Source organism: Magnolia sinica, chromosome 2 (genome assembly GCF_029962835.1).
Source record: "Magnolia sinica isolate HGM2019 chromosome 2, MsV1, whole genome shotgun sequence".
In the NCBI taxonomy this organism is placed as follows: domain Eukaryota; kingdom Viridiplantae; phylum Streptophyta; class Magnoliopsida; order Magnoliales; family Magnoliaceae; genus Magnolia; species Magnolia sinica.
Window position 1 is genome coordinate 13,858,383 of NC_080574.1, and position 27,997 is coordinate 13,886,379.

Below are 27,997 nucleotides of genomic sequence, written 5' to 3' on the forward strand. Positions count from 1 at the left end.
TGATTCGGAAAGGAATTAGAATTTCAAAACTCCAAACAACTTAAAACAAACACTATCTTGGAATCTTCGTCCTATGCCTCCTCACTTGCCTATTTAAGAGCCTCAACGGCATGCCATTTTCATCATTAACAAGAAGATGAAGATTGCACCCTTCACATGGTTGCTGCTCTTCAGCTGCTTCTTTGTTTGGCCCACCACCAATCACGCCAATCAGATCACCAGTTTAAATAGGTTGATCAAATCACTCAAGTCATCCCAGCCACCACATGTCGAATCATGGGCCCCAATAGATGCGAGCAACGACTATTCGCCCATTTACATCAGTCCACAGGATGGATTGATGGAGGAGGACAAGATTGAGGCGTTGCCTGGACAACCCAACGGAGAAAATGGAGCGAATTTCAGTCAGTACGCGGGATATGTAACGGTGGATCCTAAGAATGGAAGGGCGCTCTTCTATTACTTCACTGAGAGTCCGGAAGATCCTTCAACCAAACCTCTAGTCCTGTGGCTCAACGGAGGTAATGGAAAACCATCACTGACACTTCCATCATAATCATCTATATCAACATGCTTACGAATGTTTTGTATGTAATGCTACCCTTGCCATATTGTGATATTTAACGTCTTCACTATCGACTTGGTCATTGACATGAATATCACAGTCATCACCAACATTGAAAGGGTTATTGTCATCCGGTTCCCTACTTTTGGACTATTCATATCGACGATTCTCTCTTTTCGATAGTTACAAGGAAGGATTTTTATTTTTATTTTTTAAATGGCAAGATTTGTCACTATGCCACAACACCCACTGCATTCCAAGTCTTTGCCCTCCCTCTGACCAACCCTACCCCTGCCCGTACGGTAATCCGTCCGGGCAGGGCTCTGTGGGGCCCACCGTGATGTAAGTGTTTTATCCACGCCTTTAATTGCTTTTCTCATATCATTTTAATACATAAGACAAAAAATGAGGCTGGTACAGGCCTTAAGTAGACCACAAATTTAGGATTGAACGTCCACCATTAAAAAATTCTTGGGAGCTGGAGAAGTTTCATATCAAGCTGATATTTGTTTTTTTTCACTTCATCCACGTCTACATGACCTTATGAATATGTTGGATGGTAAAACAACATCACGGTGGCCCTTATAAAGGTTTCAACGGTTGGTGTCATTATCACTGTATCTTCCCTTGGTGTGGTCCATGGAACTGTGTACCTGCTTCATTTTTAGGATCATATCTTAAAATGATCTTAGAAAAGCGATGAACGGCGTGGATAAAGCATTTACATCACGGTGGGCCTCACAGAGCCCTGCCCGGACGGATTAATGTCTGGGCGGGGTAGGACGCAATCCGCCTCCCTGACCAACGGATGATGCTTTGTGGGCTTCACCATAATGTATATTTTATCTACACCGTCCATCCATTTTTACCGACTAGTTTTACAGCATGAGCACAAAAATAAAGTAAGTAGAAGAATCAAGTGGACTACACCATTGAAAAATGGGGATTGAAAGCCTACCTTTGAAAACTTTATGGGGCCATAGAAATTTTGGATCAAGCTGATATTTGTGTTTTCTCTTCATCCATGTCTAAGTGACCTAATCAACTAGTGGATGGCAAATAAATGGGCTTAGAAATTTTGTAACAGTGGGCGTTCAGTTAACAGTCTTTTCTTGCGGTCTGTCCAACTGAGATCTAGATCTGCCTCAATTTTGAGCTTATGCCATAAAATGTGCTCTTTTTTTTTTCCTTTTCTGTCTTTTTTTTTTCATTTTTTTTTTTTCTAAAGAAGTATTATATTTATGAAGGACTGTAGAAGAGCCGGGAGGGCCTGTTAGCAAAAAAGGGAAACAGGCCCACCGAAAACAAAACCAAAAAAGAAAAGTAGCTTGAGAGCCTTAGGAATCTCTCAAGTAACCTAATCCCACGCGATCCAGGAAAATCAAGCCTCTGATAACGGGAGGGAGATCAGACATGGACCAGTAAAAGCAATGGACATGGCCACTGCTACCTCTACGAGTAAGACTGTCAGCCACCGCATTTGACTCCTTAGGGGAGTGGGAGATGATCACATCCGTGCCATTCAGAAAGGACCTTATCCTCATATAACAGTACCACATAGACCAAGTTGGGGCAGCCTTGTTGTTGAAGGAGTCAACCACAGATTTGAAGTCACTAACAAGCTCAATCTTGGTGTAATCAAGGCCCACGCAGCAGGTTAAGCCTTCCTAGATGGCCCTGATTTCAGCTCTGCCGGTAGAACCAAAGCCATAACCTGATGAAAAGGCAAAGAATAGGTCCCCGGAGTGGGTCCTACCAATCCCACCACCCTCCGATGGGCCTGGGTTGTCAAGGGCAGAGCCATCGACATTAACCTTCAACCAGTCGGCAGCATGTCGCAACCACCTAACTGTCTGGAACATTCTGACAGGCGACGTCCCACCAGCCAGCCCCAAAGCATTGAGGATGCTGGTCATGGCTCGATGAAAGGGTTTCGAAGGAGGAAGGTGTGGGGCTAGGAGTCTGAACCATCGCTTGACGTTGGATATGACCTTCATAGCATAAGGAGCAGCACCTTCTCAGCTAGCTGCATTTCTAGTTTTCCACAGCTCCCAAAAAATTAGGTATGGTGCGAGGCCCCAAAGGGATCTGACATGATCAGACGAAGAGGCTGCTACCCACCATGGCGAGGCCCTGCTTGCTGAAGCGTGAGGGGGGCTTTAAGGGGGACCTCAAAGTAGTCCCACACCTTTCTAGCTAAAGTGTTTGAGGCAAAAAATATGATCTGTCATCTCGATACCGGGCCAAAGGGGAGGAAGGCAACATTCACATTTAGATGGCATAGCGATACCCTTAGCTTGGATATTGGAATCAACTGGCACGGCATTGAAAATAATTTTTCATAAGAGAAGGGAGGCTTTTGGCAGGAGGTTTGGGTGCCACACCCATTTAGACCACAACTTTCTCAACCACATGCCATATAAAATATGCTTGCAAACCATATTGATAGTAGATTTATCACAAATACATGGGTAGCCCCGCCTTGCTTCCAACCCCCTTTGGACACCACCCCCTCTGCCTAATCGTTGCACGCACACCAAGGTGTGAATTACTCCACAAAAACGTAACCTCTACTACAGGTGGGTCCCACCGTGATGTTTAGGAGAAATTTACCATGTCCATCCGTCCATTTTGGAAACTCATGTTAAGGTGTGAGAAAATAAATAAATAAATAAATAAATAGGCATATACATACCAAACTCAAGTGGGATACATTACTGGAAACAATGAAAACGGGCCGCCAACCGGTGTTTACATGCAATGAAAATGGTTCATAAAAAGGCCACAACACAGGCATGACGGACATTTGAATGAACCCATCCAGATGTTTGTGAGAAATCCACTCCGTCCGTCCATTTTTCCAACTCATGTTAAAGCATGAGCCCAAAAATAAGGCTGATCTAGATCTCAGGTGGACCAGGTGATAGGGAACAATGCTTATCAAATGACCACCATTAAAGACTTCTTTGGGGCCATCATGATGTTTATTTGACATCAAACCTGTTGATTAGGTCACAAAAATCTAGATAAAGAGAAAACAAAAATATCAGCTTGATCCAAAACTTCAATGGCCTCGGGGAAGTATTCAACGTTAGGCACTCAGTTCCCAATGCTGCTGTGGTGTGGTCCACTTGAGCTTCAATTCTAATTTATTATGTTTCTCACGTCCTAAAATGATCAGGGAAAAGAAATGGACGGTCAATATCTCATCAACAATGTCAATGGACCCCACTGAGATTAAATTCTCCATATGCCCCTTCCCTGAGGGTAAAATCAACTTTTTATGAGAAAACCAAGATTTACATAACTTACAGTCACTATGTTTTTTACTGCATTTTTAAAAAGAGACACACTGATATGGAGGAAATGGCAATGACTCATGTTGAACTGGGTCAAGCATCATTTGTCGAAGCCCAGTATATGGTTTAGATCAGTTCCCAGCTCCATTCCGTAGCTAACGGTCCAGGCCCATGCCCAACCTAGCCTGCTAACCATCAACTGAGATCGTCAGGTCAAATAAGTGAGTTGTGGCACGATATCTGTTAGTTTCTTCAGCAACCTCATGTCATTAGCCAACAGGTGGGCTTTTAGGTTGAGCCTTAATGGCACCACTAGCAATCTAACCATGGAGTTTTTCACCATCAATGTCATCAAGGCCATGAACATCATCATCGATATGGTTGACATAGCAGCATTTGATGATCATTCTCATATATATAATGTTATCTCTTACTATCCTTGGGTGACCATGATGAATTTGGGATATGCAGGTCCTGGATGCTCCTCCTTAATTGGAGCCATGATGGAACAAGGCCCCTTCAGAGTTAACTCCGATGGAAAGACTCTCTTTAAAAATGACTATGCATGGAATAATGGTGAGTGAATCTATACTTCATAAAACTTCAAAAAATAACCAATAATTAATTACTCGAATCATTGACAAAGAGCCTTTAATTGACACCTCAATAATTGATCATTCTTGCTTCAACAATGGCAGTGGCGAACGTGATTTTCTTGGAATCGCCGGCCGGCGTAGGATTCTCATATTCAAATACGACCTCAGATTACAAGGTAAGCGGAGACAAGAGAACAGCCGATGATGCCTATACATTTCTTGTAAACTGGTTAGAGAGATTTCCTCAGTACAAAACACGCGATTTCTTCATCACTGGAGAAAGCTATGCGGGCCATTATGTGCCTCAGTTGGCCTACACCATCCTCGTCAACAACAATAACACCAACCAGACTATCATCAACCTCAAAGGCATCGCTGTAAGTCTTCTATTTCTGCTTGCTCCCATTCATCGTATAGGCTCCACCATGTATCTCTTGTGGCCCAGAGTCAGGTGGGTTGCTTGTGTAGGTCAAATGTGGAAAATTACTCAGTGAGGAAGTGATCATTGATGGTATTTCTTCTATAGAATACATTATTATCATTTTCAATACTAATAGTGCATTCGATTGCACCAAATATGATGTCAGGATATTTAATGTCATAATATTTCATAATTAAGCAGTCTAATATGGTGCAAAATATGAAGAAATGTCATTATATTTTGTGCAACCAAACGCACCCCAAATCTCAGATGTTTTTCTCACAACAAGCAAAAATAAAAGATCAAGAAAAAATTTCTTCATGAGTACTGTATTGATGGACGATGGATATCTTGTAGGTTGGCAATGGATGGGTCGACTACATCACCAATGAAATGGGGACTTATGATTATTTTTGGACTCATGCCATGAACTCAGATGAAACCAATGCACTGATCCATGCGAAATGTGACTTCTCGGCCAACTACACCGACGAATGCTTGAATGCCCTAAATGATGCCTACCGCCAAATTGGATATATCGATGCCTACAACATATACGCTCCGCTCTGCAACGATGACAACAACCAAACAACTGTCTCAACTGGTTCGGTAAGATCCCTGCTCGGAATACTTTTGGGTCATTTTTAATGTTCACATGGGGCGTTGTGGTCTGATCATGCATGCTGGATCTTATCAAACCAGATTACGAACTTTGATCCCTGCTCTGAAGACTATGTCATCTCTTATATGAATGTGGCCGAGGTGCAAAAGGCTATTCATGCAAACGTTACTGGGTTGGACTATGAATGGAGTAGTTGCAGGTACTAATTATCATCGTTTTGCTTTCTTTGAGTGAAATGTCTCCAGTTAGACAAGTCAGGCAGGTACAATCATCTCTGCGGTCGATAAGTTTTTGCCCTGATCACCAACTTTTATTTTGGGCTGTTTGGCTGTAACCAAAGTTTTGTCACAGACGAGCCATCTAGGTCATGCTTACCAAGAACAAGTCGTTGCAGTGGCTTAGCTGTCTTGCATTGGTCGAGGAGGAGCTCCCCTCTGATCATAAACTATGAAATAACTGTGCAAAATGACTCTAATCTTCCCTGATCATTCCCAGGCCTGCTTGGTCGAGGAGGAGCTCCCCTCTTATCAAGAGCTGGAGGACAAAAACCTGATCACGTGCGGCAATCTAATACAGGGAACTTGAAAGTTAGATTACATATCTGCGGCGCTTGAAGTTATATGGAAGCATTTGTGGTACATTGAAACATATAGAATATGTAGTTAAAGAATTGTCTACACAACATGCAGAATATGTCGATCAACCTGAGATTTTTTATCATGCCTTAAAACAAGCTAGCTGGCAAAACGGATGGACGGCATGTACACATACATTGAGGTGGGCCCCATGGTCAGGGACCCCTGGACTCACCAAATCCGCGCCCTAATACAAGGACAAGTTAATCTACCTTTTTGGGATTCGTGTAGGAAAATTAAAAGGCCTGACAAACTGTGGCAAGTTGTTTAAACACTAACTGCTCCTATTCTACAAAAACTAAACTTTCTTTACCATCAATGGTTCATATATATATATATATATATATATATATATATATATATATATATATATATATATATGTTTGTTTCTATGTATGCATTATTATCTTTAACCAATTTTTCGGCACATAAATTCAAGAGTTTTTCTTTTTTTTCTTTTTTTTTCCAAAGAAAGCAATACAATGAAAGAAGAAACAAAAGTTTGGAGAGACGAGGAAAAAAGGAGGATTTAACATTTCTACCGTGTTACTGACTACTTCCCTTTTTTCTTTTTTTTTCATTTCGTTCTAACCATGCGTTTATATGATGAAGCGGCTTGGATTGGAATGATAGCCCATTGACCATTTTACCCACCATGCAACAACTCATGGCCAGTGGCATAAGAGTCTGGATGTACAGGCAAGTTTCAAACCTGACACATTTACGCTCTCACCTCTGATATTTCATTTCATGATTGTAGCTTTAAAGGCCTCTTTTCTTTTCCCTTCTTTTTTTTTTCCCTTATTCTTTTCTTTTTTGAATTTGGCAGTGGGGACATGGACGCTGCGTGTCCTGTTACAGCGACCAGATACTTCATAAACAAGCTTGGAGTAAATGTGGACACTCCTTGGCGCCCTTGGTACTCCAACAATGAGGTAATTCGTTGGGCCTGGGCACACACATATTTGGGATCCTGTGGATCCTGTGAACACTCCCAATACCTAACCCTTGGCAGGTGGGGTGGTAAATTCCAATCGTCTACACTGTGGATCTTGTTCATTAATTGCACATAATTTAAAATCACACGGAGTGAACAATCCCATCCATGCAGACTGCCTCCTTCAGATGGATGGTCACATGCTGGTTAGAATCATCTGTTCAGTATGATTTTCGAACAAGGCCCATTTATGGAGATGACCCACTATATGGATGATCCAGTTCCACCTCCCATAGGCCCAGTTTCACTGTTAGGTTTCCTTTAATTTTATTTTTTTTCTTGTTCTTCTGTTTATTATTATTATTATTATTATATGCCCACATAGGAATCAGGAATGTTGATGATTGATGGATGAATGAATGGCAGGTAGGAGGATATGTGGAGGGGTATGAAGGATTGACATTGGTGACAGTAAGGGGAGCTGGGCACTTGGTTCCAAGCTACCAGCCTCAAAGATCACTGACAATGATCTCATCCTTCCTTCAAGGGGTTCTTCCTCCTGCATAAGTGTCTGAATGCTCATGTATCGCCTGATTTTCTTCTTCTCTTAATAATGTTCTCATGCTTTTGTCATGAAAGATTCTCATTTTAAGTCAATAAATTTTCAGGTGGTGTGCTCTCACCTTTCGTTTAAAACAAAAAACAAAAACCATCATTAAATATTCTCATTCTTATCCCATAGCATTCTTCTTGAGTATGCTTTTTTTTTTTTTTTTTTTCTCCCTTTTCAATATAAAATTTTATTGAAGAAGATTATATTCATATCTTTGAGTGGAGCCCACACAAAAAAGATAGGGAACCACCTATCATATTAGACCATGTATAAAAGAACCCAACCCAATATGATATATGGAACATAAAAAGAATGAAGACCAACCAGCATCAGTCTCCCTTTCCACCATTCGTTTTTCTTCTCACCTTCTCTAGCCCTTCACTTTACAAATTTAAGGCCCTGATCATCCTTGGGAGCACTGTGTTAGGAAACCATACAATTTTTCCCTCTATGTACAAATTAATAGGATTAATAATATAAAAGATTTAGTGGATGAAAATCACTTCTAACACAAACAAGCAAATCATGAAACATGTAGAATGCAAGAAGTACCAAGAATTTTTACATTTAAAATCTTCCAATGCGAAGGAAAAAAAAAAACATGGGACTTTTTTTTTTTTTTTTACACACGCACACACACCCCCACACACTCACGCCGTAGTGGGCTTACACCACCTATGGATACTCGAACCCTTGACCGGTTGTTGGAACTCCCGAGAGTCTACCACCCGTGCAAGAGCAATGATCCAAAAAAAAAAAAAAAAAACATGGGACCTAATCCAGCACAAACCCACTATAATCAAAATAATAAGAGTACTATCATCAAGAGACTTCTCTTGAATATCCCAACTACATCACGATTACAAGCAATATAAAAGAAATGAATCTATCACCGACTAGGGATGGTAGAAAATTCCCAACACAATCCTTGGAGAAGACAATCAAAGAAACCATCGTTATGGGTAAATCATCACGACCCCGAATGTGAAGATTTCAATAGTAGAAGCATATCAATCTTCTTTTCTATATATGCAGTCTCCTCTTAAAAAAAAAAAAAAAAAATTTAAAGTTTAACAATAAAAGAGCTAGTTTTTTCTCTCATTATAGTTGCTTGGCCAAAATACCATTCACACACGTGGCACTAAAAGCTACTTAAGCCCACACTGTGGGTCCCACTCAACATGAGGGACTCCAACACTCCGCTCAACTACAATTATAAATTCTATTCAGGCTCCCATCGCTAGCTAGCTTCGCTAATCCGCCCACTACCGAATTTCCTTCATGGAGAGTAGGGGTAAACTTGAAATTAAGAGGCCTCTGCTTCTGCAGAATGTTCCCCACCCGATACCAAATATTCCACGGACATAAAGCTAGGGGATTAGATACTGCCTCCACGATAACATGCGAGTTGGCCTCTACTACAATATCGGACAGCCCCAAACTATCACAACTCTCCAAGCCATCCAGCATTGCCTGATTCTCTGCTACAGTATGCTTTAAACCCCTCATTTTGGTATTTTTATTGGATAGTAAACAAACGCCTGTAATAGGAGTTTAGCATATGATAGATGAGGCCCAGATCTTTTTGTTGGGGCCCACCTGAATGGCTATAAATCCCCTGTTTTCTTAATATACTTCTGGTGGCATGCTACCACCTTGAAAAAAAAAAAAAGAAAACCAAAGGCCTGAGGCTAAATCAGGCAACCGCACCCTCAGTCAGGTCCAGCAAATCATCAATTGTACACCTCGCATACATGCATACTCATCCAGATCATCCAAATGCTCATTGTGGATGGCCCTTGAATTGCGCAGACTGGATAATCGTAGACTTGTAATAAGTGACAAGAATGAACTGTTAAACAGAAAATTTTGTAATTGAAATTTAATGGGCGAAATCAGATGGCTAAGACTGTAGATTGTCGACTCAATATGAATGTCAGAGTAAGTGTCACAATTTGAATGGTTGAAAAATCAGTTTTGGATAAGATGACGTCCCCAAAGCAACTTCCAGCTCGTGGCTATGGCCCAATCTACAAACCAGTGTGCGTCTAATATAATTTAACAAACCGAATCAACCCTAAGAACCCATGATTGGCACATTTTGGTAATAGTATCCCGGTTGTCCGAATCCATGATTGGCCAACCTTGGCAACGTTTAGCCACTTGGTTTTTTTTTTTTTATACACACTCACACACCATGTCACATGAGCACTCGAACATATGAGAACTAAAAATTATGCTTGTTTGATTACCTGACTATGAGGTTGGAAATTTATTGGACGGTTAAGAATGTAAAAAATCTGACGGTCTTACGTCAAGAGGCAAGTGTCCACGAATCAATATTTATGATCATTAAACCAGTCTAATATGGCCACAGATTAGCTACAGACAACTTCAGTAGCTTTCTCTTCTTTTTTAAAATAAAATTTATATTAATGAAAAACTATCATCAAACAATCGGGCAGGCCCCAGAAAAATGCCAAGGCCCCACCTATCATATGAGCCCATATACAAAATAATCCAACTCAAAATAGCCCAAAAAACAAAAGAGCCTTCTAATTACCATCCCTACCCCTGCATTGTCTAAGGCTATAGAGACCGTAATAAGGCTAGGTTTGCTTGACTCTGGTACAAGGGGCATCAGAAAACTAGAAATTGAGGGAACATCACTTTCTCTGAATGTTTACAATTGTACCAAATGTTCCAAGGGCTTGAAGTTAATGGGTTTGAGATGCAATCTGCAATAAACATGCATGATAGTCGATCTCCACTATGATACTGGATAGCCCCATATTTCCATAAATCTCTAGGCCATTTATTAGTGCCTAAGTTTCAACAGTCGTATTGGAAACCCAACCATAGCCTGAGCTTGAGTAGCTATCTCGCCGTTGAAGTGATGTCATCAAGTTCTACAGGGCTCACCATGATGTATATGTTGTATCCACATTGTTCATCTATTTGGAGAGATCATTTTAAGGCACTAGCCAAAGAATGAGGCAGATCTACAGCTCAAGTGGACCCCACCATAGAAAATAGTGGGGATTGAACACCAACCATTAAAAACTTCTAGAGGCAATAAAAGTTTTTGCTCAAGCTTATATTTGTATTTTTCCTTTGTCCATGTCCGAGTGAACTTATGAACCGGTTGGATCTCAAATAAACATTATGGTGGGCCCTAGGAACGTTTCAATGATGGGTGTCACTATCCCCATTATTTTCTTAATGGGTCCACCTAAGCTTTAGATTTGCTTCAATTTTAGGCTCATGCCCTAAAATGATCTTGCCAAATAGATGGGCGGTGTGGATAAAACAAATACATCATGGTGAGACGCACATAACTTGGTAACGTTGCTTCCGTAACGAGATAACTACTAGAGTTGTCAGTAGCTAATTTGCATCCATCTTATATATTATGCTCCAAAATTCGAGTCCAGAATATACACCCTTAGATCCGAGTTTCAAATCGTAACTCGTATACTGTATGCTTAACTTATTCCATTATATGATTATTCAGAGGCAAACGTAATATTATTTTTACATTTGAATTAGGTCCAATCACAATCATTCATACAAAATTATTTAAGCACCAAAATTCATCCATTCCCATCATCCATAAACATTCAATCAATATAAATTAAATATCATTCATTAGTTAATATAGTTTACCAATGAATACTTGATACAGACTTAGAACATTTCCATTAAATAAAACTAATCAAATACTTAAAATCCTACAACCAATATTATTATTCATTAGATATAAAGCAGACCATACTAAGTAAAATTCTAATTAAATAATTAGGAACAGTTCAAATACAGTCAGTTCCTCTTATGATAAATACGGCCACATCTCACATGTGTCGTGCACCAATTCAACTACAACTTCTTGTTCCTATACTAACTCATTAACTAATTATTCATCTGTACGATTTTTTCATAAATAAAAATGTAAGCTGATCAGGCTTAGTGAGAAAACCCAGCATAATTCATACTTCTTGAAATTAATATATAATAGAAACAAAACATGCACAATGATATATATGCATGCAAATAATGTATGAATGCATCAAATAGGATGATCATCCATTTATTTGGGTTGGAGATCATCAACCCGCATCCATTTGTTGGGTAGGCTTCCACCTTATGGAATGCTTGGGCATAACCCGCATCTGGTAATAATTTACCAAGATTGACGTTTCTTATAGAGAAAATCTCCCATGATTGACAATGTAATGTGTTTGTATGATGGATGATGTATGAGTGTATCTTTTTCATAACTATCATATATACTTGTCTTGATCAAAATATTCATATGTGAATTTAACATACAATTATCATAATTCATGCAATTTGGCATAGATTAGTATGTGATTTATCGTAACATACATTCACAGTAGTTATATCAACAACACAAAACACTCCAATCAGTATATCAATCCATCAAAGCATTACAAAGAATTTATTTTAATTCCAATGAATACGAAATACGATGGGATTGCTCACCTGAGTCTAGCAATGAAGAATCCACAAGATTATCAGATTGATTGAAATTCAGAAATCCTAACAATCATATACACTACATTATTGTTTGATCTAATTTCATCACACAATGGGGCACACCTTTGATTAATCACCTTAGGTGACTAACTAATATTCAACAAACCCTAAACAATTTGTACATTCTTAATAAGTTCCGGATTGAATATTATTTTAATATTCAATCAGTTTCTCCTTTATTCTTATATTAAAGGGTTATTTACGTCTTTGGATTAGATCCAGACCATCTATTGGCTTCCACTTGATCGATTTAAAGAAAATCTAATGAACTATCGAGATTTATACCATCTAAGATCCACATTTTCCATAAGATCATGTTAATAATAACAATTCTTACAATTGTTGTGGACCACCAAACTATTAAATCCATCCACAGATCTGGATGTCAAGATATATTTGATCCAAGATATATATGAATGGTCGAGATCAAATCTGATATGTCTGATCATCCATCTTAGAATCAAATATACAAATGAATATTTACAATTAGATCTGACTAATGTGGCCCATCTAATGGTCAAATCCATCTAGAAGTTAGGGCCCTTATATATTTTGGCCTTAGGGATCATATGATCCATACAGATTTAATTTAGCACAAGTAGATGCATACAAATAAATCTCGACGACAAGAAACTTCATATGGAATCTTAGCTTTCCATCATCTTTACATCATATCTACTTATAGATCAATGTGATGAACGTGTGGCCGATTCACACCGTTCATTGCACAGATCGGACAAAATTATATTAAATGCACAAAGAAATTAAACAAAAAGAAATGTTATGTACCAAATCTGAGCTCATAAAATCTTCTCTTTCTCTCTCTTTTCTCGTAAAGCATTAGGGTTTAGATGCTAAATGGATGCATGATGAGAGAATAACAAGCTATCTAATGGACAGTTTTGTTTTGAGGCATACAATCATGATAGAAACTCCCTCACCTTCCGTTGAAGCTTTAGTGAAATTTGAATTTAAAAAGGAAGAAATCCAGATAAGGTGGAGTTGGTTTACGTGGTTGAGTTTCAGATAGTGTACGTCTATAAGTATCAATGGTCTATACTACTTTACTTCTCACCTTAATTTTATTTTTAGCATATGTGGCAGATGTACGATGTGTTTTGTACATGTGTGTTATGTGAAGTTTAAAAGATGGTCCAGTTGAAATGGTCAAGTAGAAATGAGAATTTAACGTTCTTGATCAGTTGTATGGTTAAAAAAACTCAATCTCTTAAGTGAATTATACATGTGTTAGATAGGCTTAAAGCAAGTGGGTGTTGGACGTAAAGTTGTGGTTTGATGGATGGTTAAATAAATAGTCCAGATCTTAGAATTTAGTTTAATGGGTCTTACACTAAATGGTGTGGATTGATTGCTTGCCTCCAAGTGCAGAGGTTCGTAAGTAGTATCCCGTGAATACAGGGTCGATCCCACAGGGAGATGAATTGCGAGAAGGAGAAAATCAAATACAGAACAAACTAAATAATAAAAACTAAACTAATGATTTGATTTTGGGATTTTTGAATGAGTGTAATTCAACTGAATTAAAATAACACCCAAGCTTCAAAGTTCCACACATAGGTTAAAGTTTCAAAATCATGACTTAGATAACACAACTATGATCTGAGTACTATAGTTAGCCTAATCGAAAAATTAAATAGTTTAAATATTTTAATAAATAATATAAAAGATTAGAAAGTCATGAATTTGCATCATTAATATATATTCTCAAGCGCCAGTGATTTTAAAAATTCAATATCAATAAGATAAATATAGCAGGTTGAGAACCTTTCCTATCTAGGAAATCTAATTGATCTAAGATAAGCCTATTCATCAATGTGGATCTAATATGATAGAAATATATGGATCTCATATTATGATAAAAAATTAAACCTAAACAATAGATAATATGCAGACACCATTCTTCTCATCATTAAAATAATTAATCATCATAATTATAAAAATATTAAACCAATGTGCTTCCCTTCTAACTTGGGCTAGAAGGAACTTAGAAAAATATAATTAGAATAGAAAAAGAAAGTAACAAGAAAGAAATAAATGCAAATAGAAAAGAGCTAAAAGAAAAAAAATATAATTTATAAAACTTAAATAAAATTTAAAACCCTCTAAAAACCCTAAATCTTGCTCTTGAATGTTTTGAATGATGCTTAGGAATGCCCTTGGAAGCCCTATTTATAAGTGGGGAATTCTAATTTTTGTACAAAGTTAGAAAACTCTAGAAACCGCCTCAAATTTACGCAGTTTCTCAAAATAGACTTCTTGCTGCACAGTTTGTTAAAACAGATTTCACTCTGCGCAGTTTTTCAAAAAAGACTTCAGAGTTTCAGAATACACTTTTTCAAGACGATTTCAGGATTCTTCACTTCAAATCTTTGACTCTTTTTATTTCTTACTTGGTTTTCTTGGATATTTGGCATGTGAATTCTTCAATCTTGGTCTCCTAAGATCCATCCCTTGCCTTAGTGATTCTTGAGCATCAAATATATGCTTTTAGCACCCTTTTTCAATATAAGCTTTTAAATTCACCTTGCAACACATACACAAGTAAAATAGAACATTAAGTTAATTCATGTTCATAAAACCAAGATATAATTGGAGAAAATTATGCATTATTTGAGTCTCAACATGGATCACTGTTATAAGTTGGGGCAATGGATCTTATACCCTTTCTTTATATATATATATATATATATATATATATATATAACAATCTTATCTTAGCGAAATGGTTCTATGCAGTCGAGCTCATGGGAACTTCCCATGAGGTCGAGCTGTGTGGGCTCCACCATGATGTGTGTCGAACATCTACCCCATCAGTCAGATACAACATTCCATGTTGGGCCTCGTGCTTAAAAATCAAGTCAATCCATGACTTCCGTGGGGCACACTACATACAAAAGTTGAGAAGGGTTATCCTCCCATTAAAACATTCATAATCATTTGTTGGGCCCATCAAGGTGTGGTTCACAAATCCAGCCCATCTATTATGTGTGTCCCACTTGGACGAGGGGTCAGACCAAGTTTCAGACGAATCCAAATTTTAGGTGGGCCCCACCAAGTGCTTTTATATGTTTTAGACATATCTTCACATTATTTTAGATGGTATGGCCCACCTGAGTTCCTTGTATGGCTGATTTTTGGCATATAACCCATCATTTAAAGGGAACCCATCAAATTCATGGTGTTAATGTTTGACACGCATCACAGTCGAGTAGAATCAACGAAGTCTTGAACAAGCGACCTTTCTTTTCATTGGCCCCAATATATATGTTTATATGTGTGTGTGTGTATATATATATATATATATATATATATATATATATATATATATATGCATGTTTGGCCCACTTGCACCATCCGTTTAGGACAGAAATTCATCATGGCCCACTATTTTGCGTACCTCATAAACAGATTAAGTTTGGGCATCAATCTCCCAAAGACAACCAAGACGTCATTTTAATGGCTAACGCATATCTATAATTCAAAACAACATGTATCAACATCTTAAGTGAAAACTAATCGGTATTTTTGAAGTATAACTTATGATATTTCAAATGAATAATTTATTTTGATATTTAAATGGTCCGTTTGGCATATACAAAAATAATAGACGGACAAATTATTGACTAAATTTTAAGTAATTGGATGGTAAGGATATTAATCTTGTTTACGGGTTATCATACGATCGGTTTTGTAAATGGATATGTATAAAGTAATTTTTGGATGTGGTATATATTGGAAATGTACACTGTTTGATTCTAGAGACTTGTTCATTATATATATATGGTAATTTTGGCGGTAGGTTAAGTATAATCATAAGTGACAAATAAAGTGAATGAATCAAAATTTTAATTTGATATTTGTACGAGCGTATATGAAGATTAAGCAGTTAATTTAATATGATTGGGTGGTCCAAATTCAAAGTGGTTGATTATATATCTTCATCTATAGTAGTAAATGGACGATTTAATGGTTGGTTTGGTGAACATATGAGCATACTAAAGTATTTGATAATTCGTCCTATAAATCAATGGCCAACAAACTTAATCTATAGATGAAAAGTACTCAATAATATTTAAATTTAAGCTAAAATACAGATAAATTGTTAAAATTAATGGATTTATTAGTATACAGTTGAACAAATGTAATCATACATCCTTAGGTACGGATATACTCACATAAAAAAAAATTCCAAATTGTTACACATCTAATATCAGGAACGTGACTTAATGACAATCAATTCGAATTAGAATATGCCTTGTGTGCATTTTCAATGTGTTTGTGTGAAACAGCTATCATACTAGCCGGAGTATCAAATAACTCCTCTATGTTGAAAGAGGGAGAGACTAGAGGCATAGAGAGTTGAGGTTTGTTCAATCTCAACGAATTGCTATAAGATACGCGTAGAATATAGCTTTTGAATCTGGGTCATCTTCCAATGATTTAATCGATTTATATGACAAGACCTCCTACACACACACACACGGTGGAAGTAAAGCAAATAAAATCTCCTATTAAAATTATTTAAACCCTTTGATGATTTGGTCCTTTTGTTTTGAGCATGAATGATCACCTTAAGTGGATTGAGTTATTCCATCTCGGAATTTTCCAGGTCATCCCCAATTCAATGGAGCTCCATCAAATAATTAATTTGTGCGGTTAAAAAATGCCCAAATCCAAAATTCATAAGGGTGCGTCTCACTGAGATGGTTAGGATTTCCTAGCCTCTGGCTCAATATAACTGTAGAGCATCTTGCAAAGTGGAAATTAAGCTCCTCTTCTATTTATAGCTGTTCATTCCCATCCATGCTGTTCATCAGGTGCTTCTCTTCATGATGAAAGGACTCTCTAAAAAGCAGTCTAGCTCAATACTCAGGCCGACCACACTGCTTCAAGTTGAGTTTGTACTAGTGATTTTAGGTTGTTTTAAGTTTTGGATCCAACTGTTTGTTTTTCCACACTGTGAAATTGAGGGGCCACATAGAATAGACTGAGTGGATGTCACACAGAAAACACGGTGAGGCCCACAGAGGTTGGGTGTTTTACATGCTTCAGCTCCATATGACGATTGTAGAGGACTAGATGCCCACCGTGTCATGTGTGACATACACTCGGGACATACGATTTTAGGCTTCTGGCAAAATATCCAGCTCGAGCCACAAATGAGAAGGGAAAAATAGAGAGGGGAGGCCAATGATAGATTGTAGGTGGAGCGCACAATGGTGTGTACGTCTATTCATCAAGTGTGACTGACTAGGACTAAAAATACTGCAAAAGACTCAACCAGACTGAACTTTACATTATTCACTTTGGGGTAGCCCATTTGAGTCTTTTATAAAGATGTACAGGAAATTTGATGATCCTCACCTGCCCAGCCGGAGTGGATGCATACATAAAAATAGAGCGGGACAAGGGATGAACTTGTCTCGTCTGACTTATTCAGACCTGCCTTGATCTAAACTGAGTAGACTTCGTCTAATCCGAATTCACCCAGTAACTTGACTCAACTCGACTCAAAATCCAACTTGGTACTCACTTGACTGGATCCAAAACCTGACTCGCGTGTATGTATATAAACCTTGTATTTGAGGTTTCATATATGAGATGTTGTGCAGCTGATGGAGAGGCTACAGTTCTGGCATGTTTACCTAGGTTTTGAGTTGTGATTTCAGCCAATGAATACCCATGGCACCCGACCTGACTCGGTGGGGACTTGACCTGACTCAGTACTTGTGACCACATCGAACTCAGTTCAGATTAGTCTAAGGACAAACCCGGACAAAGATCAGGTCGAGCATGCCAGACTTGGTATGGAATCGGGTCGAGTTCGGGTAAGGTCAATTTTAAAACCGGATAGAGTTGGGTTAGCCCTAACTCGATTGACTCCACTCGATGCCTAGCTGTACATAAAAACACCATGGGCCTTATTAAAGTCTGGATCCTTGACTGTGAGGCCCACCTTGATGTATGTGACTTAAATCCACGCCGTTCATCCATTTTAAAATCTCAGTTTAGGGCATTAATGCAAAAATGAAGCAGATCCAAATCTCAGATGGACCACACCACAGGAAACAGTGGTAATTGAATATCCACCATTAAAAATATCTTTGGGGATATCGGAATGGTTATTTGCCATCCAACCTGTTGATGAGGTCACAAAGACCCGGATGGAGGGACCATACAAATATCTATCTTGATACAAAACTTTTGTGGCCTATAAGAAATTTTTAATGGCTAATCACCACTATTTCCTGTGTTGTGGTCCACCTGAGATTTTTATCTGCTTTAGTTTGGTATCATGCACTAAAATGAGCCATCAAAACTGATGGACAGCGTGGATGTAAATAAAATACATCAAGGTATAGGCCCCACAGTCAGGGATCCACCCACCGCGGTGTATCTCCAATACCTCTGGTTCTCAGCCAGTGAAAACCGACGGGAGTTGACCGATGCGGATTGCGTACAGCTGGCCGTCCGGTGGAAAAAGTTCCACGTTGGCGTCTCAACCATGAGACCTACGGTGGAAAAAGCAAAGATTCCCACGTTGATTTTAACCTTTTCACCGTGAGTACCACAGTCAGAATCAGAAGGCATCATATTTTAGATTTGATCCTCATTTCATTGATACCACATGTCGCTAGACCAGATGTATTGCTACTTGTCACAACTTGAAGGGCGTGTTCTGTATGTGGAATAAAATGGTATTGAGTTGTATTAGATGATATTAACATGTTATTGCATAATGATTGCATGTCTCGAAATACATAGTATTTTAGCCATTCAATCTTATATTTGGAATAAAATTATTACCGCAGTAAAATACTGGATTAAACAAAATCTTATTTGGTGGACTATGAAATTGTTAATTGACCAAATTCACAACGGATGTCATTCACTTATACACATGTATAACTAGAATGTCACGTGTAAAAAGTGTATATGGATGGAAGTCATGAATAAAGCGCATGCATCAATGTGGGGCCCACATGTGTAGTAGATTTCAAAATCGATGGAAATCCCAAATTGGACCACATCCAATTCCATGGAACCAAATGCAATTTCATCCCACCTAATCTTAACCTTTCTAATCCTCCCCAAATGCTGAATGGAATTTGCATGAGACCAAATACAATTCTATCCCACCTAATCATATCTAAAACCCTACTCCCCAAGCTCTACGGGTGCCCACCATAATATTTGTGTATTCAATTTGTCCACTCGTTTGACTAACTTATTTTAAGACATGAGTCAAACATGCGGCGGATCCAAAACTCAAGCGAACTACACCATATTTTTGATTTGACAATATTGTTTGGTATTAGAGGGTTTAATTTAACGTTTGTGGCGTTTGGTTTAGAGTGTATATGCGTGGAAAATCATGCGCGCGAATACATACTCTAGCCAAATTTTTGAAGCGACTGTAAACGGTTGTCAGGCAATTTTGTTGCCATCAGTACTCTCTCATCAATGCACTGTATTCAACTGCGAGAGAATTTAGAAATCCATTTCTCTCCAAAACCCCTTCCTCTCAGTCTCCAAAGTCTAGCTGTGCAGATCTCAAGATCGAGAGAAAAAGATCTGCAATCGCCATGGCGATCTCTTCGCCTCGAATCCATTTCTTCGTTGTCCTCCTCGTCTTCCTCCTCTCCATCTCCCTCTCCAAAGCAGAGATCTGCTTCTCCGAGATCCGATCTAATGGTCGATCCATCATCCCCTTCGATGAGTTCGGATTCACTAATACGGGCCGCCTAGAGCTCAACATCTCTTGCATCTCCTTCTCCAATCCGAATTTGGACCTCTCCCAGCTTGGCTTCTTCCTTTCCACCCGGGATTCATGGCTGCATGTCCTTTAGGAGATCCAGAGTGGAGACATAACCTGCGCTCTCCAATCTAAGCTCATCAAGAAAGTATATACCTTCGACCAGCTCGATCCCAACATTGACTCATTCTCCTTCTCCACCTTCCATGAAGAGCATGAGCTTAGCCAATTCACCCTCGTTTTCGCCTACTACATCGGCCATGTTAGATGCGATCCATACCATTGTTAACATGAATTCTATAGATGGATGGATAGGATTTTTCAATGACAATCATGTTGGATGGATCAGATGAATCATATCAATTGACGGTGGGCACCACCTCCCATGAAGTGGACGAGAATATATATATATATATATATATATATATATATATATATATATATATATATATATATATATATATATATATATATATATATATATATATATAATCCATACAAAAGCTATTGTATGTCTGGAAAATGATTGTACAATACACAGGCTTAATACGTCATATCCAAACATTGATTCGTACAAGATATTGTATACTTGCCCGAACAATATCTCTTATCCAAACATTGATTAACGGCATGTTGATTTGGATGTATTCTGAAAACCATTCAATGTATACATGAACAGTACCCGAATACAATACAATACACCCTAATACCCGAATGCAAACGGGCCCTAAGAGAAAATGGAAATTGATCAGCCATTATTGAAACCTTCCTAGAGCTGCAGAAGCTTTGAATTAGGATGATATTTTTTAGCCAATCATTTAATATAAATGATTGTGTTGGGTGCTATGTGAACATCACAGTAGGCCCACAAAGAATTTGACAATTGAATTTCCTTCCACACTCTTTCATATATTTGACCTACTTTAGTTATGGAAACATGAGCTCGTGTCATATAATGTGCTGTGCGGTAGATGCACAAACGTCGCTGTGGTTGTCTGGCGAATGCAGATTGCATCCAGCAGGACATTGGACCTAACCATCCAGCCTCAATGAAAAGAACTATGAGCATTTGTCATGAGGACCCACATTCCTTGGAGACCAAGCTCTGTGGGGCCTATACTACTGATGTATATTTTTTTATTTAGGCCATCTATCTAATATGTCAGCTTATTCCAGGATATAAACCTAAAAATGAGGCCGATCCAATGCTGAAGTGGACTGCATGCAGTTGAAAATTTCCTAAGGCCTTTATTTGACATCCAAACTGTTTATAAAGTCACGCATTCCTTAACGAGCAGATAACATAAATATCAGTTTGATCCAAAACTTTTGTGGCTCCCAAGAGAATTTGTAATGTAGGTTTTCAATTCTCATTTGTGATTTGGATCAGCCTCATTTTTGGGCTCATGCCCTGAAATGAGCCGGCAAATACATACAATGGACCCCACAGAACTTTGGTCTCCAGACAATCCCCGTCCTTATGCCCTGAAATGAGCCGGCAAATACATACAATGGACGCCACAGAACTTGGTCTCCAGACAATCCCCGTCCTTCCAACAGAGGATTGAATATATTGGTCTATATATATATATATATATATATATATATTCCCTGGTCAAAATTCAATCGGATAATAGCTCAGCATTTTGGATCGCCCGTCATCCACGACGGGGATAGAAATAGACATAAATAGTCAGGTTTTTGGTGTCAATGATATTTTATTCATGACATCCACCCCGCCCATCAGCTGCACTCCTCCTCGGTGCTAGGCCCTGGGCCCGTAAGTCAGCCAGATCCACAACTCATGTGAACCACATCATAGGAAACAGTAGGAGTGGGACCCCAACCATAGGCTTGTGGTCTGGCACCACCATGGTGTGTATCTTTCATCAAACATGTTCATCAGATGTGACTCACCATGATGATGAAGAAAAGATTTATAATAATAATAATAATAATAATAATCATCATCATCATCATCTTTCTCCAGACCTCCGGCGGGCCACAACACGTGAATTTAAGAGGTTTTAGACTAGATTTTTAATTTACTAAATTAGTGTCGTCCATATGAATGTTTTTTTTTTTTTTTTTTTCTGATCTCATTTATATGTACCGTGAACATAAGGTTTATCACCTGATAGACAGAGTGGATGTCACGTATACAACATGGTGGGCCACAAAGAACTAGATGTTTTATGCATGGCATAGAAATTACGTCCAGTGGAGGGTTCTACAACGCCAAATGTTTGTACGTTGGTTTGAATCGGAATTATGGTTCCCAAACAACAAACGCCTTAAGACAATGTGTTTGTTTTGAAGGAGGAATCAGTATTCCAAAACTCCAAACGCTCGAGACAACGCCCCTACTTGAAATGTTCGTCTTCACGTTCTCTCGCTATAGCCTATTTAATAGACTTCAACCCCATCACGTTCTCCTCATCAAGATCAACATGAAGATTGCACCCTTCACATGGCTTATGTTCATCACCTGCTTCTTTGCTTGGCTCACCACCAATCACGCCGATCAGATTACTAAGCTAAATAGGTTAATCAAATCAATCGAGTTGTCCCAACAACCACACGTCGAATCATGGACCGGCTTAGATGCAAGCAAGGCCTATTCGCCTGTGTACATTGGTGCACAGGACGGGTTAATGCAGGCAGACAAGATCGACACCTTGCCCGGACAACCTGCAGGAGTAAATTTCGATCAATACGCCGGATATGTAACGGTGGACCCTAAGAATGGAAGGGCACTCTTCTATTATTTTGCAGAGTCTCCACAAGATCCTTCAACCAAACCTCTAGTCTTGTGGCTCAATGGAGGTAATAAAAAGACCATCACTACTACCACAGCCACCGTGGTCGTCAAAATCATCATACGCATGAATGTTTTCTTCATTGTTATCAACTATCAGCAAGTTCACGCCATAAGATCAAGGTTCAAATTATCATGGACCTATGCACATCGGTAACCACCGACACATGAAAGATACTTATTGCATTGGCCTATATGACTGATTTATAGGGCACATTGATGTGAAATTTTAGTGCTCAAAACATAATGTAATACCATTTTCTTGTGTGTGTAGATAGATATATATTCAATTAAAAATCCCTATACATACTGATAAATGAGCTTAAAGGATTAAGGAAATAACAAAATATGTTTTTTTTAAACTTTTTTCTGGTAATTTTTCTTTGATTCATGCGGCAAGTATTGATTGATACGACGAACACACAACATATATCGGCCTACATGTAATTGACAACTTCATAGTTGTCATGATCTCCTATGTTATTTTCACCATCTATAGTTACTATCGCCACCATTGGCACATCACCATGCCATAATCATAAGCATATGTGAAGTTAGAATTGTTGGGTGGAGATGGTGATGGTGGGATGTGCAGGTCCTGGATGCTCCTCCCTAATTGGAGCCATGATAGAATTGGGCCCCTTCAGAGTCAACCCCGACGGGAAAACGCTCTACAAAAATGACTACGCATGGAATAATGGTGAGTGATATTTCTACTCAAATCATCGACATAAACCTCCTTATTCCAACCTTATTATTGGTTGTTGTTGCTCCCACCATTGCAGAGGCGAACGTGATCTTCTTGGAGTCGCCAGCTGGTGTCGGTTTTTCATATTCAAACACGACATCCGATTATGACTTATCGGGAGATAAACGAACAGCAGAAGATGCCTATACATTTCTTGTTAACTGGTTAGAGAGATTCCCTCAGTACAAGAACCGCAATTTCTTTTTAACTGGTGAGAGCTACTCCGGCCATTACGTGCCTCAGCTGGCCTACACAATCCTCCTCAACAACAAAAACACCAACCAGACAGTCATCAACCTCAAGGGCATCGCGGTAATTAGTCTGATGTAGCTACTCGCTCCGTTCATCAGGTGTGTATGTTCCATGGCCCAAAATTAGGTGGTTCACATGTGTGCATCAAAATTGAATCATTGGTCTTTTTCGCTTTCGATCGCCTTCCATACATCTTAAACTAGGCCATGGCAGATACACAGTGGTGCCCACATGATGGGTGGTCCATATTCTCGCACCCATGTGATACATTATCACAGAGAGGGAAGTGGATGCGATTAATGCATGATTAACCATTTTGAAATAAATCTCAAACATTTATCTCCATAACTGAGAGAGAGAGAGAGAGAGAGAGAGAGAAGAAATGAAATGAATTTTGAGTAACTTTATCGATGAACAATGGATGTTTTTCAGGTCGGTAATCCGTATATTGATGACGAATTGAATACAAAGGGGAGGTTTGATTTTCTCTGGAATCATGCCTTAGTATCAGACGAAACCCATGCAATGATCCAGGCGAATTGCTACGACAACAAAACCACACTATGTTCCATCTACCAAAATGATGCCCGCGAAGTTGTCCAAGATATCAATAACTACAATGTATACGCTCCGCTCTGCGAAGACAACAACAATCAAACAACTGGTTCGGTAAGATTGTATTTGTTAGGTCGTTCTAAGAGAGTACATTTTGCCTACATCGCGATTCAGGATCGCAAACATGCGTCGCCCTATTGCGGGCCCCATGATGAGATGGTGGGACTATTTGAACCATGCATCCATGTTTCAGTGAAAATCATATCATAATCTTTGATAAGTTTATTTTTAATGTTTTGAATTCATCTAGCCCGAGTTTCTTGGGCTAGCCAGGAGAGAATATTATCCACCCAATCATCTGATAATCTCAGTATGAGGGCCCCAGCGGAGTGACACGTGCCTGGATCCTGAGTCGTTGGCAGAGGTAAAATAGCTCTATTTCTAATATGAATATTGGGGTGATGCGGTTTGATTCACATGTTCTTGATCTGATCCAACCAGATTATGAATTTCGATCCCTGCTCCGAACTCTACATGCTGTCTTATTTGAATACAGCTGAGGTGCAGAAAGCTATTCATGCAAACATTCCTGGGCTGCAGTACGAATGGAGTGACTGCAACGAGTACTTATCATCCTCTCTTTTTCTTGCTTAGAATGAAATAGCTACTGTAGAGTGCGTTTGTTTGCACCAAATATTTCATGATATTTTGTGCAACCAAACACACCCATAAATAAGAAGAGGATTAAAAACGTCAGATTAATATAATCATCAGGTGGGCCATACATACACCCAACTAGTGGCCAGTTAAACCAACTCTACAACTGTCCCAGACTCAATTTACTTGTGGGCCCCACATGATGATCGAGTGGCCTAAGAGGCTAATGCATCTACATGGTTGGGTCCCACCTAATGCATTTATATATTTCTTGTGGTGTAAATAGTCACTAATATTTATTAGAGAACTTTTGGGCACATCAAATCCAAAAAAAAAAAAAGAACCCTTTGGGTAAATTCCACTTTCTTTCTCTACGAAGGTAATGCAAAGAAAGAACATATTTTTAACTTGAAATTCCTTAAGAATCTCTATTTTACCAAACAATGGCTCCATTAATTCAAAAGCCAAGAAAAGTGCTCCTAGATATGGAGGTGAAATCATGGTTAAATGACTCGGCAACTTGGACCAACTGGGTTCGGTTTCAAGTTGAATTGTGATTCACCATGAGGGTGAGTTGGACCAACTGAGTCTGGGGTGACTCGAGGTATCATACCAGATCAGATTGACTAAGTCCGAGTCAACTCGGAAGAGTCCGTCTATTAACACCATGTGTGCAATGACTGAAATCTTAGTCTTTTTCTTCTTCTTTTTGGTAGAAAGTGGTGAAGTTGAGCACGGTGAGGCGACACAATGTATTTATGATATCCAATCCATCCAAAAGGTGTACTCACTGCAGTGTTTAGATAAACTAAAAATCAGGCAAATCTGATCATGAGGTGGGCCACATGTGATTTAGGAGGATTTTGGGTGGTAAAGATTCTTCTATGATGCGGCTCACTTGATTATTGGATTGGCCTTCTTCTTTTTTTTTTGTCGAATTATCATGGTAGGTGCACTGATTGAACTGATTGGGTGTCATAAACACCACATGGCCCTGTGTTGCTCAGCTTCAACATTTGTGGGGACATGACTTTCCTAAAACCTGCATTATCCCTGAGCTTTGTAAGGCCGGACATGAAATTCGGACATGAATTTCCTAAAACCCGAATTTCATGTCCTAGAATGAGCTGCAAAATTGGACAGAGTTCATCATATACACATCACAATTGGCCCTATAGAATTTAGGGTTAAATAGTGTCGCGGGAAATTCAATAATGCCACAGTGAATCAAATTTCTCAACAGGGCAATTGCTTTTTAGAAAGAATTACATAATGTCCCTTGATAGATGGGCCTATCAAATCATTGGACGGGTTACAATTAGATTTGGATGTTTTTGGGTGGTGTAAATAATTTTTATAGTATGGTCCACCTAATGATTTGTTCCACCATATTTTCTATTCATCCCATCATCACAGTGGTGTGCATTTGTTTGGATGCCTTGGACGACGTACACATGCCAATTGGGGCTTAAAGTTTTCAGCTTATATATATATATATATATATATATATATATATATATATATATATATATATACACACACACGGAAACGCTCACCTGCGAACCAGTTCGTACGTACTACCTACGAACTTTTTTGAGAACCCATCATACGTGGTGTGGATCCAAAATCTGAACCGTTCATGTGAAGCAGCACCTCATGAAACCTCCTGGGCCCATGTTTTACTTTGATCTAAAACTTTGATGGGCCATGAAAAATGAAAACAGTTTCCTCCCTTGATTTGCATTTATCTTTGCTATGGCCCACCAGAATTTTAGATCGAGGTGAAAATTTGTCACATGGCGTTTCATGGGATTCCACATCACATGGACCGTTCAGATTAGACACCCATGGCACGTGTGCAAAGGTGCGCACGTGCGTAGGTGCGCAGGGGAGCATGACTCTATATATATATATATATATATATATATATATATATATATATATATATATATATATATATATAGTGGATTTCGACCACTCCTCTTCACTTTTTTCTTCTGTTTTTTTTTTTTTAATCTCTTCCATTTCGTTGCAACATTATGTTTATATGCGATGAAGGGACTTGCCATGGAAAGATGCCCCGAGCACCATTTTACCCATCATGAAGCAACTCATTGCAAGTGGCATAAGAATCTGGTTGTACAGGCAAGTTTCCACACCCTCACTTACGTACACGTGCGTGCATGCGTGCACACGCCCCACTGAAAGTTTATTTCATCTGATAAATAAAGACTTTTATTTATTATTTATTATTTATTAATTATTTTGCAGTGGGGACACAGACAGTGTGTGTCCTGTTACAGGGACCAGATACTTCATAAACAAGCTTGGAGTGACTGTGGACACTCCCTGGCGCCCTTGGTACTCCCACAATGAGGTAATTATGTTGTATGTGCTTACACGCACATATTGGTAATTTAGTCAACAATTCCTATCACTTGGCATGCGAGTTGATGAATCCAGATCATCCTTACTGTGGATCCTGTCCATAGATTGCACATGATCCAGAATCACATGGAATGTACGATCCTATACATGCAGTCTGTGGCCTTTAGATGGGTGGCCAGATGAAACTGAATTCAACAGTACAAACTGATGGTTAGGATCATCTGTTCAGCTTAATTTTCAGCCAAGAGACATTTATGGAAATGACCCACAAGATGGATGGTCCAGATCCACCTCCCATGGCCCACTCGCACTCCTAGGCTTGCTAGCCCTGTCTAAGGACACGCCCAAATAAGAATAAGGAATGACCAAGATTGATGGATGAATGGATGGCAGGTGGGAGGATATGTGGTGGGGTACAAAGGACTGGCACTGGTGACAATAAGGGGAGCTGGGCACTTGGTCCCAAGCTACCAGCCTCAAAGAGCATTGATCGTGATCTCTTCTTTCCTTCAAGGGATCCTTCCCCCTTCTTCATGAATGTCTTGTTGATAAGGGAA

The 27,997-nt window shown here is 38.9% G+C and overlaps 1 pseudogene; it reads left to right on the forward strand.

Moving 5' to 3' along the window:
- Positions 1-325: 325 nt before the first annotated feature.
- LOC131223958 (uncharacterized) lies at positions 326-27,992 on the forward strand (annotated as a pseudogene).
- The last annotated feature ends 5 nt before the right edge of the window (positions 27,993-27,997 follow it).